The sequence below is a fragment of the Silene latifolia genome, chromosome X (genome assembly GCF_048544455.1).
Source record: "Silene latifolia isolate original U9 population chromosome X, ASM4854445v1, whole genome shotgun sequence".
In the NCBI taxonomy this organism is placed as follows: Eukaryota; Viridiplantae; Streptophyta; class Magnoliopsida; order Caryophyllales; family Caryophyllaceae; genus Silene; species Silene latifolia.
Window position 1 is genome coordinate 158,351,784 of NC_133537.1, and position 6,000 is coordinate 158,357,783.

Here is a 6,000-nt window from a genome sequence, read left to right on the forward strand (position 1 = left end):
ATTCTAATCTCTTCTTAATCTTGTAATCAACTTCTAATCAAATATTAATACAAATCTCATTTCCTTATTTTCTCTTTTATTCATCTTTTATTTTGGGTAATTGAAGATTATTTGGGTTATTATTGAGAGATTGACAACCTTCTAATCATTCATCAAGTACTTCTATTATTCTTAGCTTTATTTTGGAATCATTAGTAGCTATAATTCTCTTAATCCCTTTTTAATTATTGTTAATCTTTCTTACTTGTTCATCATGTTTTGCTTTGTTAATGTGATTGACAACCTTGTTAACATGTTAAACTTGATAATGAGTGAGTAGTTTCCTTAACTAGGGTTAATGGGTAATTAGGGGAAACCAACATGGGATATGATTCATGCTTAATTTAATATGTTTTCATAGTTTATTTGCTTGCTTATTGTGATCTCAACTTATGCACATGTTATGTTTGATGAAATGCGAGCCTATGAATCCTTGCATATTTTACCCATCACTTACCTTTTCAATGAGACTTGTAAGACATAAACCAACTTGAGTCTCATTAGACCATGCTTATAGTTGAGTAGGGAGGATTAAGTCAACTTGTAGGTGTTGTACAATCTAATCGATTCGGCTCCGAGACCCAAACCTTCATAGGATTGTAAGATATAAACCAACCCGATCCATCACAACAATAATTGCTTGCTTATAATTTGAGAATATGTTTGTATGATCAATTCTCATGAATCCCCTATGACCCCATGACACCCTAGTGCTTTTAATCAATTGTTTACATCTCATTTTAATCATCTTGCTTGTTTACTTTTATTGCTATTTAGTTTAGTGATCTTCTCATCTCAATCCAAATCGTGACACCCCTAGACACCGCTACTTGCAATTGAAAATCCTACATCAATACCCGTCCCTTGGGATTCGACCCTTACTTGCCTCTTTACTAATAGTAGAGTTGTTTGTGAAGTTATAAATATTGTTTTGGTCTAGGTGCTCCTAACGACAAGTAACCGAAAATTAAGCTCCAAGTGAGTCCGACCAGTGGTATTACTTGATAATCTTTGTTAGGTGACAATTTCGTACAGGAGCTGTTCTAGCTTCGTTGTTGTGTTGATTTGTGGTATTTGCGAATAAGGTAGGATTTCCTACTCAGTTTTTATATGATTGATTATAAGTTGATGGGAAATATGTGATTATCTTTGACGTAGATTATTGTGGTACTTTGATATTATTGGTATTGATTGTGGAGCCATTCTCGGGAGATGGTCTTCACCCTCATGCTCACTCCTTGTGGCTCCCGTCACAAAGGGGATGTGCACATTAATGATCTGGGTTCGGTTGTTGCGATTAGCGCGACTTAGGGGGCAACGATGCGGTCTACCACTGGCTGTATGGGTACCTGTTGTGATGGGTAACCTAGCAGGTCTGGGCTGCGGTTCAGACATTTGTGTTTTGAGGTTGGAGATTGTTTATTGCAAGATTGTATTGTATTGATTGTTGTATTTTTAGCTCGTGATTGATTATGCAGTTGACTGGCCCTTTTTTGTTTTGAAAACCTGCGGTGATCTATTGGGGGGTGGTGAGCACTAGTTTAGCAGGTATTATTGTTAATCTTTCATGAGGGTTGGATAGGACTCTTGCGAGACGTTTATTCTTTAGCTTCCGCCGAGTCTTTTAGCTTCAGTTGAGTCTTGCACATTTAGTCTTTTGGTTCGCAGTTGTATTTAGATTTAGATTTAGCACTTTGGTTATGTAATTTGATTAAACTACTTTACTTTAAATATACGTTCTTTTATGGTCTATATGATTTACCTTTCCTCGGGTAACCGAGTTGGCAGCAATTCCATTTACTAAGTTACGCCTTTGTAAGGCACCTCGATAGATGGGGGTGTTACAAAGTGGTATCAGAGCGATGATTTTGGAACCTAAAACTATTAACAAAATTAACATAGGGTGTCTGAATAAAATGAACCCGGGTAAGAGTTGTTTGGAGCTACCACAAAGGTTTGGGAGACGTCCTAAAACCGCAAGATTGCCCTCACAACTTGGAGCGGTCACTATGGGTTGCGTCACGGGGATCGGTGCATGTGTGTGTGTGTGTTTATATATATGCATGAATAGAGTGGTTGTATGTATACCTTGGATTGGAAGTGTTGCGATGTTAATTGGTTAGAAAAGTCGTAAAGTGTAAAATGTGTTATAAGATGGCATCATATATGTTTTGTGTTAAAGTTTTAGCACTTTTCGGTACATAGAAACATGTGGATAGGTTGTTTGATTGTATATATGCGTTGGGAACCATTTTAGCATGACTCAAGCGCATGTGGTAGGGAACTCGACCAAGTGGTGGGTTCTCGACCGAGTATCCCTAGCACTCGACCGAGTAAGGGTACTTGTGATATTACAGTAGCTACTGGAATGTGACCACTCGATCGAGTAGAGTTAGCACTCGACCGAGTAGTTTTATGTGATTTTTTGGCCAGCTACTGGAGTCTGAGCACTCGGCCGAGTAATTTGTACACTCGACCGAGTGGCTTGTACTCGACCGAGTACCTTTTTGTTGATGTGATTTTATTTTGAGCCGTAGGCTATATGATTACGCTTGTCTTAGTTATTGAAGCTCAAAATGCGTACATCAAAGCCTTTGAGATGAGCTTAGATAGGATTTCCAGGATGATTGAGCAACATGAAGCACTCACTGAGGCCTTCAATAATCTAGGGAAGGGAATGGAAGTAGTTGTTGATGCATCCAGGATGAGCACCACTATTTCCCGCTTTAACCCTACCACCTGTGAGGGCACAAGCGAGCCCGAATTGCTCGAAAACTGGCATCGAGAGATGGAAAGTGTTTTGGAGGTTGTTAACTGTCCGGATGAAATAAAAGTGGAGCAGACTGCGTTTTATCTGAGAGATGAAGCTGGGGTGTGGTGGCACCGCGAGAGGAAGGCTGCACGTGAGTATTACAAAAATTTGAATCAGCTCACGATTTCTTGGGTGGAGTTCAAGAAGGCAATGAGGCATCAGTTTGTTCCAGATTATATTCGTAGCAAGTTGAGGGCTGAGTTCGACACGTTTACTATGAGCGAGAGTATGACCGTTGCTGAATACTATCACAAGTTCAATGAGTTGTCACGCTATGCGGAGGACATAGAGCTGACTCAACTGAGTCTGGCTCTCCATTTCGACGGAGGGTTGTCGTTGAAGATTATAGAGAAGCAACCTTCTGGGGTGATCTCGGACTTAAAAGAGGTTTATGAGAGGGCGGGACACGCTGAGAGGTTGGTTGACATGGCCAAGGAGGCTAAGGAAAATGGGAGTGAGAAAAGAAAGGCTGAGAATGAAGGCGGCAACCAGTCAAGCTTCAAGTGTGGTAACCACAACCAGGCTAGAGCTTATTTTGTTGGGTCTGGCTTTAGTGATGGATCTCGCTTCAGGGGAAGAGGTTGTCGAAGTGCTAGTGACAACTCTAGTTTACACTACTTCAACTGTGGCGGGATAGGCCACAACGAATTGAGTGTAAGAGTGTTGGGGGAGGAGGCTTCCAGCGATCATATTAGGTGAACAATTCGCAGGCTCCCAGTTAAAGCTTGGTGAGTAACAGGCCAGCTGGGTCATGAAACAGCCAAGGTGGTCAAAACATCAACAATAATGGCGGCTATAACCGCAACAATGGTGGATCTTATTAGTGGCCAAAAAACAATGAGAACAAAGGGTTTGACTACTTCTATAGGGTGTTGAGTAACATCAACAACATCCTTGCCTTTCGCTCTTGACAAGCTTTAAATTGGAGGAGAGTTTGGTGGAGTCCTTCATAAACCACCATTTATAAATATACTAACCACTTAACTTGTATTCATTTAAACTAGTTTTTCAACCCGTGCACTGCACGAGTGGTAACGAAAAGTGTTTTTAAAAGTAAAAATTTACGTATTTTATTTAATTTAGTAAATTATTAAATTTTATAAAATTTCATTTTGTTTACTCATACACTTTTGATAAATTTATGTTGCTTAATTTTATTCGAAATATTCAGTTTTTTTTTCTCGACTTTTTTACTTATGATAGGTGAAATCCTAGAAGTGGATATAAAATTATTGTAGATTTCATAACCTATTTATTCACGCAATATACATTTAATTTTACTCATTGTTGTACGTTTTTTATCAATTCTCTACCTTCTCTCTGATTTTTTTTCTCCCACCCATCATCGCTTGAACGTTTGGAAGCAGTGTTCACCATCACTGTCTGACCATCTCGAGATCCACCGATACACCCTCCACCGAGGTGATGGTCGTGCCCAACACCTCGGACCACGATATCCATCTCGACCCCTATCTCAGCAGCCCCCCACGACTAATCACCACCCTGGAATCCATGCCTTGCCCCCTTGACAAGCTTTAATTTAGAGGAGAGTTTGGTGGAGTCCTTCCTAAACCACCATTTATAAATATACTAACCACTTAACTTGTATTCATTTAAATTCATGCATTTAAGTGTTTGCACTATATTTTTAAGCTTTGTTTTAACATATGTTTTTGACATGAGAGCAATTGAGGGAGGGTTACAAATTGTGTTTATAATGCAAAAATCAAGTGTGGGGACGTTTATGCCTAGGTTTGACAAGCCAATGGAGCGCAATCCCATGCTAGAAATTCGAGAAAGGAAGATTTGACGAGCTAAGGGATGAGTCCCTACGAGTTGGCCTCAACTCGTGGGAGTTGGAGCCAACAACAAGGAAAAAATGAGTCCTGCTGCCCAATTCGTAGGACTTGAAATCAGCTCGGGCGAGCTGCTATATGGCTCGTGGGAGATGACCTGAGCTTGGGCGAGCTCACCTTGAAGAAAAAGACCATGCCACTCAGCTTGCCTGACCCCAACCCTGCTCGGGTGAGCTAGCCTGTTTCGACCTTATAAACACGGGATCTCCCTTTCTTCCTCATTTCTACAACACAAAACACAAAAAACCCCTTTCCCTCTCAAGAACACAAAACCCCAACATCAAAAACACCAATTACTCACCCAAATTCATCATTAATCTTTGCAAGCTTGCTCTTATCCAAATTAAATCACTCCTTTGTCAACAATTAAGCCTTTCAAACATCCAAATCCTCCAAATTCAACCAACAGTTTCTAGGATTTGAGTTAATATCGAAAATCCCCAATTAATTGTTCAAGAGCTTGAAATTGGAGGAAAGGATGCATATTCAAGCAAGTTAAAGGTTTGTTGACACTAATTCTACCAATTTTTCAAGGAGTGCTCACCATGGCAAGAACAAAAGGGAACAATCAAGCATCAAAAACCCAAAATTTGTCAAAAAGGCAAAAGGTTGTCGCATCTAAGGCTCTAGTGGTTCATGAGAAAGTAAGGGAAAATGTTGGAGCTATTGAGGAAGTCTTAAGTACCACAACACCGGAGGTCGAGCAACTCAAAGATTATTCGAATGTAATTTTCCTTGATAATGCTCATAAGTCTTTTAATCCCTTAGCAAAAGGAAGTTTGTTTCTACTAAGTTTGTTTGCCAAGAGACACTGGCCAAATTGGGCGTGCTTGAACAAACTAAGGTAGTTTTCGAGTCAATGGACGTGTCTATTATATTTGAAATGAATGAATTGACATACCCGTCCCTTACCTTGGAGTTAATTAGTTCTTTGAAGATATGTAAGGTTGAGACTCAAAACTATGTTGAATTCCGACTCGAAAATCAATCAAGAAGCATGTTAAGGTCAACTTTTGGTGAGGTGTTTGGGCTTGATTCCCAATGGGAATTATTTAAAAAACAACCACAGTTTGATGCTAAGCCGATTTGGAAAGCGATTGTCGGTCGCGATTTCACCATCTTTAGGGGGTGTCATGCCTTATATGTACACCATCCGGGCATAAGGTAATGGCACCGTGAAATTGCAAACAGCCTAATTGCAGGAAAAGAGGCCAATCTTTTTACGGAGTTAGACCTTACTTACTTCGAGTCACATTTAAATGTCCATGGGAATTATAATAGTAATTACGATAT